This window comes from Ursus americanus, chromosome 3 (assembly GCF_024610735.1).
Source record: "Ursus americanus isolate L20-20 chromosome 3, mUrsAme1.1.p, whole genome shotgun sequence".
Taxonomy (NCBI): Eukaryota; Metazoa; Chordata; class Mammalia; order Carnivora; family Ursidae; genus Ursus; species Ursus americanus.
This window is the reverse complement of record NC_142129.1, coordinates 72,431,105-72,448,175: the sequence shown is the minus strand read 5'-3', so window position 1 is coordinate 72,448,175 and position 17,071 is coordinate 72,431,105. Positions and strand designations below refer to the sequence as shown.

Here is a 17,071-nt window from a genome sequence, read left to right as displayed (position 1 = left end):
AGACCAACTAAAGGTACTATTTTTATTCATTTTGTTTTACCACAGTGATATAGAGTTCTCAAGACAATGGAACCATTCAGAAAGGTCTTTTACTGGCATTTTTAGAGACTTTTGAAAAATCCTGTTTTATGAAGACTTTTTTTTTTTTTTTACAAAAGTAAAACAATAAGAGCAAACTTTATTTTTATGGGAGCAACAATAACAAAGACTCTAAACATTGTTTAGATAGCCTTATGATAGTCTATCTACAAGTAATCCTTATTTCTTTATCTAGTCATTTTCTCTGCTTCAAGTTCATTAACATTGTTGCCACCCCTGGTTATAGTTATTGCTAAATGCAACCCACAGGCCAGCTGGTGCTGAAAGTGAAGACCTCTTATTGTAAAATGTTTAATTACCTCTTTCAGCCTGGAAAAGTATGGGCAAAAGATAGTGAGCTTTAGCTTAGGAACAATTGAACAAAGTTCTATTTAGTCTGATGCTTTCCCTCAATTGTAAAATTCATCCTCTTAATCAATACGGTAGAGAGAAAAAGAGGTAATCTCACAGAGAAGTGGGGTGGAAAATGATACGATTCGATGAGGCTCGACAGTAGCACCATGATTTTGAAGTGACAGAGATTCTAAGAAGAGCTCTGTCCATGGCCACTTGTAAATACAAATAAAATAAGCAAACACAGTATAAATGATTTTCTATTTTGGTTTAGTCACATCATTGGTTCTATTATCTTGATAATCAAGAGGTATCTAATCAAGCATTTACCTGGTAGAAAGAATTGTGTAAGAGATGGCAAGGTACAGAATCGCCTGTGTCAGTCTACTCATCAAAGTTCAATTAAAACATAGTGCATGTGCACATTAGAGGTGGCCTCTGAGTGCAAAACATTCAAAATGAAACACTCAGAGCCATCGCCGTGATGGCTGTTACCCAGCCTGGGCGGTGGTCCTTCCTGCACCTAGAGGAGTATGAAGTCCCTTCCTCCTTGGGGTTCAGATAGATACTGTTATGTTTCCAAATCATTATCTCCTGACTGAAGCCACAATTCAAGATGGAACGAAGACATTTTTTTTTAAGATTTTATTTATTTGCCAGAGACAGAGTGAGACAGAGAGAGAGAAAGAGCACACAAGCAGGGGGAGCAGCAGGCAAAGGGGGAAGCAGATTCCCCACTGAGCAGGGAGCCCGATGCAGGGCTCGATCCCAGGACCCTGGGATCATGACCTGAGCCGAATGCAGGCACTTAACCAACTGAGCCACCCAGGCCCCCGGCATGAAGAAATTTTTAGAACAAAAGGTCTCTATGACCATGTGTGGAGTTTGGAAGGAGGCGCCAGACTCAGGATCCAGGCCTGAATGGTGGGCAGGAAGGGCGTGGGGAGGACAATCGGGGAGGAATGGCAGTGGTTTCCAGGGCAGCAAGCTGAATACACTTGGCCACAACCCCCTCAGCCCCTTAGATACCCTGAGCTTATGGCAAATTGAAAAGCACTAGATGGACAAGGACAGTTTCTGGTAGTGGGGATGATAGACTTGTTGATGGCTGGACACTAAAACAGGAACGTGTTTCCTTACTGGTTTGAGATAAAGCTGAGAAGAGGACTTTCATAGACAAGAAAACTACTGAGAGAGGTGGCAAGTCCCCAGAGGCAACAGAAACATACAGGGTTCCCACAGTGCTGACCTCAGAAAGAATGAGCAGCCCTGAAGGGAGACGAGGGAGACACAGCTACAGTGGGGGACCATTGTGCTGACTCTGACTCTGGTTTGGTTTATGCATGGTACCTTCTCCACAAACCCCACTTTTCTGAGAGGATCTAAAAAGACAAAGTGGGAAGGGTGAGTGTCTGGGATATGAGGACTACTAATTCGGGGATGTAGGAATCTAATCTTCTCTATTACACCTTCAAATCAATATTGTTTAAACACTGCTTCTTGACCTGTTCCTGGCCCCTTGCTTTATCTTTTGTCTGCCTCTGCAATTTCTTCTAATCTGGATGCTGAATACACCCCCTTTCGTGTTGTCATTGGCTTTCTGGAGTTGTCCTCAATTTTTATATTACATCTGACCCATCCCAGACCCTGGAACCCTATTCCAGAATTCAAGTGAGGTTTGTCCTTTCTTTAGGTGAGTGGGTTTGCCAAAATAATAAGAATTGAGATTTAAAATCAGCAGTAATGCTCAAGTAAGTCTAGGAAGGAAGTTTAGGGCAGATGGCTAGTTCTTAATGGACAAGGCAAGATCAATCATGTATAGCCATATCCCTGAAAGAAAATCCAATTGTCGTGGTTTTGGTGAATGTCTTAGAAATGCCCAAGCCCAAAAAGCAATGACAAAGGTTTTTTTTCTGGTAAATTTTTGTCCTCATCTAGTTCTGTGTTCAAAGGATCACCATTTTAATGGATCATAATCCAGATGGAAGGCTGGATTCAGGAGAGTGGGAAGAGATGAGTAGGGTCCTGTGAGAGATGATCATGGTGCAGAAGCAAAGATATTGATCTCATTTTGTAGAATCACATTTCTTAGGGTGTCAGGTACTTTCCGGGCAGAGCTACAGGTCCTAGCACAGGTGATAGTGGTAATACCACAGCTTATGCACTGGGATCCTCGCTCAGTCATACCGAGCAATCCACTAAGGAAGACATTGCAAGAGAAAGAAATGCCTTTAGTTTACGGAATCCAAAAATCACAAGACACTAGCTTCTTAGCATCTAATATACAGAGAACCAGATGTACCAACCAGATACTCTGGGACCCTAGGGACATCCTCAGATTGCAGCCCAGATCCTCCCTGGCCTCTTACGGTACCCCTGGCTTCTCTACACAAGTGTTAACTTGCAGGTACCTGTGTCTTCTGGTCTCCATAGTGCGATGAGGCGAAACTATTAGAACCCAGGAGACTTGGCCTCTACTTTGAACTTATCTACTGACTAGTAGAAAACCCAAGTAAGTCACTTTTCCTTTCTGGACCTCCATTTTCTCTAGAAGTCAAGTCTAGATGATTTTTTCTATTTCTTTTAATACTGTGGATCATTGTGGGTTTTTGAACAAATTTTGCTCAGTCCCATTTTGTACCTCTACAATGATGCCTCTCACTTAAGGCCTTCCTGTGTCTCAACTGATATCCACCAAATTCTGTTTGACTGATTTTCCTCTTTGAATCAGCACTGACCTGGCCCATTCCTGGTTCATCTAAAACAGAGCGATGTAGAATGAAGAGCACTTATTTTATTCACTTATCTCCTTTTTGAAAATTCAGTTTTGAACTGCAAATGCAGCAAACAGTTTGTTGAGGACAGGTCAGATTGCTTTTTAATAAAACAGAAAGATACCTCATAACATAGGCGATTCCATTTTCTTGCAAGGTTTAGTGATCTGTGCACTTAAAGTCATCACAAAGGAACTTTGTGGAAAAAGAAAATACTTGGGAATGAACATTGTCGTCTTAGCCGTCATACTTAAATCTAACGAGATGGTACTTCTATTTCTTCTTTTTCTTTTGTGCAACTGATTTTATGTATTTGATTAGAGGAAATATTTTGTAGCATTTGAAAACCTTTTGATGGTTCCCACAATATACTCTAAATTCATGTAACAAATTTCGATTTTGAAAACTGCTTCTAAGCAATTCACTTAACCTCATTGCACCTCCTTTTCCTCATCTATAAATTGAAGAGGTTGAAACAGCTAATCTCAAAGGAACCTTCCAGTCCAAAAATGTTATGATTCAATGTTTTCCTCACTTATTGTACACAGTGAGAACAACTCTTCTAACGGCCAAGCACAATAGAAAGCCTAATGATAATGGCTTCGACAGGGGTCTAATTAGGGCTTTTAGATATAAATTCAATTTATGCTAAGGTCTTTCTCATGAGTCTTAGTTGGATGGTGGCTTTAAGGAATATTACTAAGCTTGGGTGAATTCCAAAGCATCTTTATTTCATGGCTCCAGTATTTTTGCTTTACGATAGAGTCATACCAATTTGTTATTATAAGTTCATAGTATAGAAAGACTCTGGCAATGAGGAATTTTTTAAAAGGGAGAATGATGAATATATTTTGCATGAGGTTACATAATTTTAGAGCCAGAAGGGATCCTGGAAAATTTATGCAGACTTACTGGTACAGGAACAATGCTAAAAATAAGGCAATATAAGGACCTGATTCATTAATTGGAAGATTTTATATGAAGAATTTCTGGCAGGAAGAAATACTTGGGGTTTAAATAATAAAACTGAATCTGTTTCCAAGACAAAAGAGTTGTTCCCATTATTCTTGCTAGATATCATGTAGAGAAATAAGCAGCAAAACAGAAAGCAATTTGAAAATTGTATAGATTACTATTTTATAAATTATATTCTGTCAACCTAGATCTGCAAAAACCTATTGCTCAAAAATGGGCATTGTTTCAAATAAATTTGAGAAACACTGGCTTCAACAAAATTGTCATATTTTACATAGCAAATTTTTAGGAACCTTAATATTCTAGTATACAAGAGATGCTCTTGAGAGGAATAAAGCACACGGTTTTTAAAATAAACTTATTGACCAGGGAAACTTTAAGAAATTTGATCAGATGAAAATATCATTTAGTAATTATAAAGAAAGAATGTTAACATGCATTTTTAAATGCTGGTCTATGTTATCTTATAAAACTTTCAGTTAAAAAATATTTGTGGTTTGAGTTGCTTGTGCAAGTGTGTGTGTGTGTGTGTGTGTGTGTGTGTGTGTTTATGTATTGACAGTCATTTGGGGAAATATTTAAAAGAACTTTGGTGATGATGCTGTTAGCCTTTGATGTTCTGGTCTGTCTCTGTAGGTCCATTTTTAAATTTTTTTAAAAGAATTTATTTATTTGACAGAGAGAGAGAGGGAGGGAAAACACAAGCAGGGGGAGTGGCAGATTCCCCACTGAGCAAAGTGCCTGATGAAGGGCTGGGTCCCAGGACCCCTTGGGATCATGACCTGAGCTTAATGCAGCCGCTTAACCCACTGAGCCACCCAGGTGCCCCTATAGGTCCATTTTTTACCTGTCTCACTATCTAAAACTGAATGTGACTACCACCTAAATTCTTTATCCATGGCCCATGTTCTCCATTCCACTCTCACAATGTCTGAGACCTAGGACTGCTTCTTCTTTAGCATGCCTCATCTCAGCAAACACAAAGTATCTTACTCTACATGTCAGAAAATTGGGGACCATTCTTCTCACTGATTATCGACAAGTAATTACTACATCCTGCTGATTTTACCTTCTAAGCATCCCTTGAATCCACCCTTTTCTTTCCATCTCTGCTGCCAACAAGCATAGGTTAAGTTACTGACCTTTGTATGCACTGTTGTAAGAGTCTCCTAATTATCTCTCCAAGTGTACTTTTCCAAGTTATTTCACTCATCATCACATCAGATATTAAAAACAAAAATGCTGTCATACCCCTTCATCACTCAGTATCCTCTCATAGCTTTTTCCTTAAAGTAAGATAGCATAATCCTTAATATGGCCTGCAAGGTCTTAAAGAATGTTTATAGCACTCTAGACTTTTCAGGTGTCAAATTCCCTATTTTTTAAATCATTTTTATTGAGATATAATTAACACACAGTAAAATGCAACCATTTTAAAGGGACATTTTGCTAAATTTTGACAAATTTATGTATCTATCTAATGAAGATACAGATGATTTTCTATCACCCTTGAAAGTTCCTGTGAGAGCCATCCCAGGCAACCTTAAACACCACCTTACTCCTTTTGGTTTCCATGATTCAAAGTGTTTTTCAGTTCAGTGGAAGATTCCTTGACCTATTTATGAAGATGCAGGATGTTCCCCAATGTTATTTCCTCTGCCTGAGACATTCCTCCCCACCTGCAACCCCAAACGCATGCCACGGTGCCTACCAACTCTTATTTACCCATCCAGTTTTAAAGATTTATTTACTTAATTTAGAGAGAGAGAGAGAGAGAGCAGGGGGAAGGGTAGAAGGAGAGGAACCCAAGCAGACTCCATGCTAAGCGGGGAGCCCAACGTGGGGCTCCATCTCATAATCCTGAGATCTGAGATCATGACCTGAACTGAAATCAAGAGTCTGATACTCAACCGACTGAGCCACCCAGGCGCCCACCCATCCATTTTCAGTTTAAACACCATTTCTTTAATCATTTAAAAGTGTGTCTAGCCAGGTAGCTACTCATTAAATATTAGTTATTTTAATGAGCAGTAAGTTCGTTTGAAGAATAGGATTTTTTGGTAAAAAATCATAGAAAAAGGGATAAGAGCTCTGGCCTGTTTTTTAAAGAATATCAATTCAGCACAAGACAGTTTTGAAGAAGATGTTCATTCTAACCATTTCCTGAAACCACGGAAAGAGCTATAGTTGGTTTTTGTTTTTAGTCAAGAATTTCCCAAGATGTTATCAAAGGTGGGATTTAGGAAAAATAGAGAATTAGATTATCTGACAGATAAAATATTTTGTAGTTGTAGGAGGGCCCTGTGTTCCCACTATTGCCCCACAAAATAAGTCTGTCTTTACTCAGCTACTAAACTATTGTGAGGATAGAGGAGAAAGAGGAGGTAATTATTTTGCTGGGGCTTATCCATTATCTTTTATCACCTATCTATTATTGAGATTAGATGTCTTTCTTTTTTCTTTTCTTTTTTTTTAAGGTCTCTGATGTTACTGTGAGTGTTAGGTCAGCCACACCCAAGTACTGAATCCACTCTGCCAAAGCCACATTGACCTACACCTCTTCTCTAAATAAAGATCAGTCATTTCAGGAATGCTTCCTTGGTGAGACATCCTTTCTGGTGGTAATGAATCCTAAAGCTCAAAGAAGACAGTTGAAGCAGTAGCTAGTGAACCAGTTTGGTCCTGTTAAAGGGAAAGTAAAAAATAAAATTATTTAGCCAGAATTTGAGATTCAACTTTGCAATTGATCATTTAAATAATTTCCCTTTCTGAAGGAAACTTCCTAAGGAAGTTTCATGTAATAAAAATGGCTAAGCTCCCACAATTGCTTTTAACTCAGTAAAAATACAGGTCATGTGTTATTATAATGGCTTATGTGACTTATTCATGAGCTCCCCAAAGATCTTGCATATTCTGGAAACAGTCATTTGTTAAAATGCTAAAAGAGTTAAGATGTTTATTGTTTTATATAAAATCCTCTTTGAGATGGAGATAAAAGGTGTGTTAGTTATTTTTTTTTTTAAAGATTTTATTTATTCATTTGACAGAGATAGAGACAGCCAGTGAGAGAAGGAACACAAGCAGGGGGAGTGGGAGAGGAAGAAGCAGGCTCTCAGAGGAGGAGCCTGACGTGTGGGGCTGGATCCCATAACGCCAGGATCACGCCCTGAGCCGAAGGCAGATGCTTAACCGCTGTGCCACCCAGGTGCCCCAGGTGTGTTAGTTATTTTAATCATAAGTTGTGCTATAATAATTTATTCTGAATTTGTTATAGCACAAATGATTTTAATAGTATCGTCAATTAAATCACTGATTCTAACCATCTTAATTGATCTTACATCCTTAAATTTTTTTTTCACACATCTAAATGCATTTGTAAACTATACATTTCAGTTGTTGAAAAAAGTTAGTTAAGCTGCTATTTCATCACTGAGTTATGATTTTATCATCTCTCGTGTGCCCACTGACATTTGGGCTCAGGGCTGCACTGGCATGTTTCAAGTGTGCTCTAATGCAGCTGGGGTGAGAGGGAGAGGAAAAAATACTACAGGTATGTCTGGAGCATTTCTTAGAGACCAAATCAGATTTGCTTACTAAAAAGGAAATTAGGCTGAGGCTTGTGTTGCCAAAGGGCACTGGGGAATTCAGATTATATAATTAAAGTGTTGATGCTGATCAAATTAACAGAGCACCAAGTGATCTATCATAGGAATGAAAAGTTATATATTTAAAAAGGCTTGTCAAATTGAATGATGCATAACAGGTTTTCTCTGAAGTAGTGTGTTGGACATAGAACATCGAAGTCAGTTATACATTATTTTATATGTAAATATAATTTCCTTCTGGAAATTCTAGCAGCAACTGCAAACTCTGATTTGTCTAAAAAAATAATACGTATCAGTTGATTGATTATAGAACTGTAGAAAGATAAGTAGAAAAATGCAAAGACCTTGTCTAGATCACTTACTGTTCTTTTGCAGGTGAATTTACAGCCATAGCCCTTACTAGATTATTTTTAATGCTATTTTAATAGAAATTTCCCCCATTATAAAAATAGTCAAGTTAGGGGTGCCTGGCTGGCTCAGTCGGTGGTGCATGTGACTCTTGATCTTGGGGTTCTGGGTTCAGACCCCACGTTGTGGTGGAGCCTACCTAAAAAAAAAAATCAAGTTAAAATTTCAGATAATACACACCAATTTTCTGTCACTAAAGATTTGTCTATTCTGGAAGTTTCTCTTTATATCCTAAATTGGTCTCATACAATGTATTTTGAAATGTCTGCATTGTACTCTATGGTTGTAATGCTTCAATATTTAAGCAATCAGTGATTATTAAATATTTTGGTTATATACAGATTTTTACATTATAAGTGATACAGTTGATTAACATCCTAATGAATTTCTGTTCATGTCTGAAAGATAAATTTTAAGAAATTAAGTTGTTTGAAGCATAGGCACATTTTTAAAGCTTTTGTCACATTTTGCCAAAACAAATTTGAAAGGTGTTTCTAATTTTGAGCCTTTACCAAAAACTGGAATTAGAGATTTAGAAAAATAGTATCCTGTTTGACAGGTGCCTCTAACACTTTGAATAATAGGGATTTTAAATTTTTCTTTTCCACATTTATTGGATATTTGTATTTTTCTTATGATAGTCTTCTCTTAACATATTTTCCTTAGGAATAGATCTGGTAGCCAGAATGAAGAAGCAGTACTGCTCTATAACTGGTCAAACCATTTCTTTTCCTTTAAAAATATATACATATATCATGATAAGAACACTTACCATGAGATTACCCTCTTAACAAATTTTTAAGTGTACAACCATAAACTCTGAGGAATTAAAGCTGGACTGTCAGTTTGAAAATGTATCAGTATTATTAGTATAGTGAGACTGGGCCGATTCAAATGATTTAGTGCTAATGTCTGATTATTTTTTTAACCTGATGTGAATTTATACTCAAGAAACACAAATTTGCAAATTTAAAATTCCTATCCTCTTTCAATGTTTCCTTTCTGCTTTCTTTTGCTCTCCTATCTTCCTCTTTTTTAAAAAGAGGAATCTTACCTCTGTCATTTACAATCCATGGATTCTGAGGAAATTACTTAACCTTTCCGATCCTTTTCTCCTAATCAATAAAATGGATTGGAAACAGCTTGTCTTTTAAGGTGGTAGTGGAGATTAACTGAGGTATTTCAGTTCAATTATTAAACAAGTGATGGGGCACCTGGGTGGCTCAGTCAGTTAAGTGTCTGCCTTCGGCCCAGGTTATGATCCCAGATTGCTGGGATCAGATCCAGTCCTGCACGGGCTCCCTGCTTGGCGGGGAGCCTGCTTCTCCCTTTCCTTCTGCCTGCTGCTCTGCCTGCTTGTGTTCCGTCATATAAATAAACAAAATCTTGAAAAGAAAAGAAAAAAGTTAAGTGATTACTTGTGCCTGGCCTGTTGCTAGGGTATTACAATATTAAGAAGGTAGGAACTCAGCACCTAAGAAATTTTAGGACCAATAAAAGATATGGAATTTAGAATCCAAGGGTTTGAAAAAGACTGGTTCTAGGAAGGCGTTATAGTTTTGTTGTGGGGTCATTGAGTGCAAGGGCAAGAAAGAATTAAGATTTCTTGAGATGTTGTATGGTGCAACTTAGTAAGTTTATTTAGGTAGCGCGGGGATAGGACCCCTGGGCAGAAAGAGCTGTATTTTTGCTGTGGGAAGCTGGCGGTTATATGCTTAGTGCTCAAGGGGGAGGGGACGTGCAGGGAGTATTAGACCATAAATGTTTTCTTTGAGTTTCTCCTTGTAAAACTACTTTCGCAAGATTTCTCTGGTGCTTCTTGTTCAGTTCGATATTAACTATTGGTGAGATATACAGGCAGTCCTGAGACCCTTTAAGAAAGTAGCAACCAGCACACATTTGATCCTTATCGAAACTACGCAGGCTATAGGTCAGCCTTCTGGGCTAAAGGTGAACATGTTTCGGCTTCTAACCGCTCATCAGTTTCAATTTCATTATTTCCGCTAATAATATAATGGGAAAAAATCCATTGTCATCCTATTCGAATGTTTGTTTCACTGTTAGATTAATGGAAAGCCTTAATTCTATTGACCTAGTGTGAGAAGGCCAAGGTCCTCAAACTGTCTGTGCTATTTGTAAAACAAAACCAAAAAGAAAAAAAGCTTGAGAATAATTGATTCTGTATTTGTGAAACAGCACTAGGGTGTACATTGAGAATTAGATTTAAGGTGATTTCCTTAGGGTTTTAATGACAAGAACAGGGCTAGATCCAAGTTCCTAGTTGTTTTATGTACTATTAGATATTTCGACATGTAAACCAAAGTCACTGATTTTTTTTTCTCAGAAACACTATTAAGAAAGTGAAATCAGAATCTTTTCAGGTAAATAATACAATTTTTATAAAATTTACAGAGAAAGCACTCTCCTTCAGAATGGGGCTGGTTTTTAGCATCTATTTAGTTTTAAATACAAAGCAGTCAATTCTAGCCACTCTGAAGTATAGGTTCAATGGGAGGCTATAATCAGAAATAATTTGAACTCTCTAAATTAAAGATACCTTGAGAGTAAGTGGTAATTCTGTGTGAAAAAAAAATATATTTCTAAGAAAAGAAATGTGTACAAAAATCTCTTTATAAATGCTATTAATTTAACCAAATGTAATCATAATAATATAAAAATGATGGAGGAATATAGGCTATATTATGAATTATTTTTGAGTTGTGACTATCACAGCTATTATACCTGATCATTTAGCTAAAGATGAAAACTATATTCAGATGATAAACCAAACGCACACTTTACTTGATGTTTCAGAATCCTAATATTTCTACATAAGGAAAATGAACTAGCTCTTTTAATTAAGAGACAAGTAATTCTAATAATCTTAAGAATGTAGAATTGAGAAGATGCATGACAGTGGAGTTAAAATAATAGAAAGTTCTTACAGAAAATCATAATCCCCTTAGTGACATTTACTTTGTAATGGTTGATAGATTCTGGTGATTGTGGCTGTAGTATTATGGGCTTTCATATTTGTCAAAACTTATTGAACTGTACATTTAAAATGTATGCATTTTATTGTTTTTGTTATAACTTAAGTAGATTTACACGTTAGTTTAAGTTGAAATTTGCCGTGATATTGATGTCAAATGCTCTGTTTACCAAATACTTTATTGTTCCTCATTCAGTCTCCTAGCTCCTGATACTTGGGTTACTAAAAATACAGCCTTTGGGAAATAAATACAAATAATAAATTCTTCACAAAGGGGATGATGCAATACTCACAATATATCTTAGAACACTATATGATAACGTTTTGGTGTCTGTGGAAGGCACCAGCTCTCCACAGAATTCAGCAGCAGCGATTTACATAAGGCGTTGCCCAGAGAGCCGCCCGTACAACGCTGCCCTGGGTTCCTGTCATCGCTTAAAAGGAAACTTTCATAATGTCCCCCTTGATGTTCTGCAAGTGAAGGAGGATGTCCTCAAATTCTTTGCAGTGGGAATTCACTTAGTTGGCACACAACCACGACTTTCAAAATGGAGCTGCATCTACGCGGGGAAAAACGAGGACGCGCATGCGTGCTGAATCTGAGGAGAATCTGGGAGGAGCTTCTGCTGGTCGCTGGTGCCTTAGTTCTTTCGCAAACCTGGCCGAGATGCGTGTCCTGCCCTCTGGCAGTATGGCCCCACAAGCTCTCCTGGACTTTGCTCTTCCCGCTGGAGTCACTCCACTTGGAGGCCACTCGGCTCCTGGAACCTTCACTAACCAGATCCAGGCAGCCCTCGGGGAGCCTCGACTTGTGGTGTTTCTTGATCCCTGGGCTGACCGCCAGCCTCTCGCAGAGCTGGCTTCTGCTCACGGGCTGGCCACAGCTAGCTCTGTGTAACACGGACTCTCCTGCGCTGTGTAGACACTGCCTTCTGGCGCTACCACAAGGGAGCCACTCAGAGGATCTGATGTGGTGGGTGCTGGCTCAGGAGGTTGTCCCCCGGCGAGGCACCAAGTGAAGGCCAGTGAGCGGTCCCGGCTGATCTCTCCTGCAGAGATCCCGAAGAGACTGAAAAGGAAGCAGGCTGCCGCCGAAAAGGCTGTGACCAGGAAAGAATTTCAAGGTGAGTAGACTCTTCCTGCTCCCAAATTTGCTTCTGCTCAACCTGAGGTCACAGACTGGTGTGAAGGGGGTGGGGGTCCCCTGTGCTTATTCAGTCCCTCTCTTTGAAGACGGGCGCACCCCACGCACCACGAAGCACTGGTTTGCAGCACCCACTGCTCAGGCCACTGAATGCGTAAGAGCAAGCCCTGCGTGGTTTTACACTATTCTTCCATAGGCTTTTGAGCAGGAAATGGAAACCAAGTTGACAGAAGATAAACAGTTAAGGGGGAAAAAAAAAAAAAGAAAAGAAAAAAAGAAAAGAAAGGATGCCCATGTAGAAGATAGCCCTGGACTCTTTTGGTAGTCTCACGCCTGAACAGAACTATAGTACTCATTTGTTCTAAACAACTGATTTTTATATTACTTTAAAATGGGAGGTGATGACAGAAGCAGCTACACATTCGGACCCCCAGTACTCCCCTGTGCCCCTTTATGCTAAGAATTTGAGTTTTAATCCTTTTAATCCCAGTTACAAAAAAGGGAACTGGAACTTTACTTAGAGAAGATGTGATTCTATTCTAGGAGGGAGATAATTCAGAATGGACATAAAGCTTTCCATTATTACCAAAAAGCAAGAAAGCTTTTTAAAAATATCTGGGCTATTACTAAATGGATAAATAATCCAGCTGAAGGAGGCTGTCGCCGGCTAAGAGATGAAAATGTAAGCTCGAAATTGTAAGTAATTGAAATAATTTGAGTTTAGAAATGGCCGTGAGTTCAAAATGAAACTCAAAGAAAAAGTGCAAACAAAAGGTTCAGTGGGGTAGTTGTGATATGAAAAAAAAGGTAACTTTGAAATTAGATGACTGGACTTTTCGTTACTGATTTTAATAAGTAAAACAGAATGCATGTGTACGTGTTTTCTACATACACATATACCTGTGTTTCAGTGTTTAAGTGTAAGTGTATATAGAGGATTATTACTGATAAGCAAGATGGCAACACATGCCTAAAAAAGGAAGCAACTATAAATACTTGGAGCTTGTGTCTTTCCTGCATATGGAGGTTATATTTGTATGTATCTGTGTGTAATCATAATCTATGTGACAGAGTGAACAGGACTTATTTTGAGTAAGACAGATATTTTTTGTAAAGGTAATAATTCTTCCGAGACATCTACAAGACATTAGCAGATGCCTAATTACCAAATAATTCCAGTGTATGATAACGAGATAGAAATTATGTGTGTTTGTTGATCAACTCTGGTGGTCCTACAAATTAACTGATTAATATCACCTTTTGAGAGAATTTAACCAGATGTTCCAAAGGGAAGAATTACTGGGTTGGATTTGAACCTTCATTTGCTGGAAGATAAAATGGCTAGACATTCTAATGATTTTAAGTTATAGAGCCCACAGAAATTTGTGATCATAATGAAAGACTTGTATAGGTAATTGTATAAGGATGATGACTTAGGTGGTACTCGCCACTTGAAAATTAAATAACACATCTTTTCTGGAAATGATGTGAAAAGATTGGACTTGTCCCATTATGCAGCAAATCAAATCATCTGAGTTATGGGAAGAATCACTTGGTCGGTAAGCCTGAACCAGCAAGGACATTTAAATCTGAAGTAGGGTTCTTTCTGTTTTTAAGAGGAGATATTATTGTTGTTCTAGGAAGTTTCCACAAAAAATTTTTAGTTAAAATACTAACCCTTAAGAAGGTATAAGACTAGGAATGATAATATAATAACAATATGAGTGGATAAATACATAAACAAATAAAAAAATAAATTGCATATCAACACCCTACTGAACATTTGAGGGAGTCCCTCTGAATATTTCTAGGGCTGTTTCTTTGTGTGGTTCATGCTACTTTCCTATGAACTCTTAGCTACTTGAAATCTCAGATGCCTCAACTCAGGAAGTCCATCCACCCTGCCTCATTTCCTCTCTGTGTTCATGACCTGGACATTTGCTAGAGAATGAAATAGGGCATTTGTAGGGCTGGCTTCATTTGTTTCCCATCTTTCAGGGATGAGTGGTCTTTATTGGCTGATGTCCAGTGGTTTTGAAAACTTTTGATTCCTATATTTTGTCTATTGTGTTTTTTGTTGTTGTTGCTACTGTTGTTACACCGGGGAAAATAAATCCTGCCCCTGTTGGTCCAGCTTGTCCAGAAGCAAGAGAGCATCAGTCTGTTTAATATTTTGTGGGACCAAACGAGAAGTACACAAACAGCATTTCTGCTGCATACTGAAATATGATGGTTTTCTTAAGAAAAAACATTGTCCACTTGAGCTGAGAGCTGAACAGTCCCCTTCTTTTCATGAAACACAATTTTTACTTGAAAGATTAACTGACAGACAAACTATGTTTTTTTAAATACTTGGGCATTGGTAAATACTTACTTAAAAATGAAAGAAGTCATCTTGTTACTTCAAAGGAAATCAACTGATATTTGTTACCAATGATACAATTCAGGCTCTTAAGAGAAAATTCGAATTTGTGACAGCTACTGTGAGCTTGAGAGCTTCCCAATCCTTACAAACTTTTCTGATAAAGACAGTAGTGATATCAACAAATATATTTTTACTTTGTTTAATAAAATATATTAATATTTGAAATAAATGCACAACTCAGTGAACCATTATTTTTCAAGTGATCAATAGTAGAAAAACATATAAGAGTAAAAGAACAAAGTGCAAAAGAGAGCATTTAATGTAACAGTAAAAGGTAACAGAGTTAATCAGTGTTCACTGATTTAGTTTCAGATTGCACATTGCAATGAAGCTTTAATAGACTACCAGAGTTTTGGTGTAGTGTCAAGAATATCCAAAATTTTCTGAAAAGTCTATTAAAGTACTCTTCTTACTTCCAACTACATATCTGTGTGAGTCTGGATTTTCACATACTTCAAACAAAAGAGCATATTGCAACACGTTGAATTCAGAAGCAAACAGGAGAATCTCTGTCTTCTATGAAGCCAGGCACTAAAGAGATGTGCAGAAATGTGAAATAGCACCACTCTTCTCATTATTTCAGGGGGAGAAAATATAGCTCATTTCCTTCTAAAATATATTAATTACTTTAACATACAATGTAATTACTAATGTAAAATGTAATTACTGTCATTTTTAAATGGGTTACTGTTTTATTTTTTTCAGCTTTAATTTCTTACATGGTAAAAAAAAAATTCTTACATGGTAAATATTGACAAATATAACCAATGTAAAACAAAAGTTGTGTGAGATTCTCAGTAAAGGGATTCAGAGACCAGAAAGTTAGAGAATTACTTTTCTAATCATTGTGGTATTATGGGTATAGCCAACATTTTCAAGCACTTACCATATGCCTGGTGTTATCAAACTCTGTTAACATATTCTGTTAATATATTCTGTTAATATATTCTCAGTCATTGAATTATCACAATAGAATAATAAGGTAAATGTTATTATAACCTGCTTTTTATAGATAGAGAAAATGAGGCAGAATTTCCCCAAAGCCACACAGCTATTAAGTGGAAAAAGTCAGAATTTGGACATGGGCAATATGGTTGCATAGGCTGCATTCTGAAAGACCATTCTATATTTCTGTGTTATGTTTGGTTTAAATCTTACAGTGGTTTTAATATTCAAAAAAATCTATTAGAATTGTTTTAAATTAAATATGGTGTTTTGTGAAGTTTGTAATCAGTTTTTAAATATCGGAGATAATTTGTCCAATTCACAAGTTAGTATTTTTTTCTTTAGTAAATATGTATTGAGGGATAGTGATAGTTTAATGTTTAAGGAACATTGTTTGTTAGTGGAGTTTTAAGACTAATACGTTGAATATCAAAGTCGAGGGAGTAGTGAGTGCTCTTCCCCATACACAAAAGCTGAAGTGCTGAGGATGAGCACCATCTGGATACCAAACGTAATTGTAAAAATGAGGGCAAATCACATAAGAGCTTTGAGCTGTACTTGAATTGAGCATATACCAGCCCTGTGATTTGTACATCTTTTTTAATTTGAGGATAATGATAGTACTTGACTGTGGCAGGAGGACTTACTAAAGACTCACAGACACTTTCGCTAGCAATTGCATGCAAGGGCCATTCTATTCATATTCTAACTTTCTGAATCCCTTAAGATGTATACGACTGGGGTATCTCTTGATTTAGACTCACTTATAAAACTGAGATACAGGAAATCAAATTAACAATATTTCCAATAAAGTACAAAATTATTTTTTTATAAAGGGATTTATGAGCAAGTATTTTAGAAGTAAAATATCATTATGTCAACAACTTAGTGTCAAATGGTAGAGCAAATCAAATGAAAAAGAAAACACCAATCCACCCCACGTGTGTGTGTGTGTGTGTGTGTGTGTGTGTGTGTGTATGTAGAAAAATAGAAATATAGTAAAAATGGCCAAATGCTACCTTTGATGAATCTAGATGTAGACTGTATGGATATACCCATACTTACAGTACTATCATTCTAATATACTTTTCAGTGTGCTTTTCTGAATATATAAAATTTTTCACAATAAAGTTGGCAGATAATAAAAAGGACCATGTGAAAAATAGGATTAAAAACAAAGGCAAATGTAGATTTTGAATTTTGTTTGCTTGTATTAGCAATTTTCAGTGCTTAAATATGCAAGGCCAGACTGAGGCACATGGGAACTCCTTGTCAGAGTGATTTTTAATATTTTATGTTTCTTTGGAAGGGAGTTTATAGTCATTTTTTCTAAATAAAAAGTTTATATTTACTTTTTAAGCTTGAAATAGA

The 17,071-nt window shown here is 37.2% G+C and overlaps 1 pseudogene; it reads left to right on the top strand.

Annotated features, from left to right (window-relative positions):
• Positions 1 to 11,603: 11,603 nt before the first annotated feature.
• LOC123789320 (small ribosomal subunit protein uS2 pseudogene) lies at positions 11,604 to 13,905 on the top strand (annotated as a pseudogene).
• Positions 13,906 to 17,071: the final 3,166 nt, after the last annotated feature.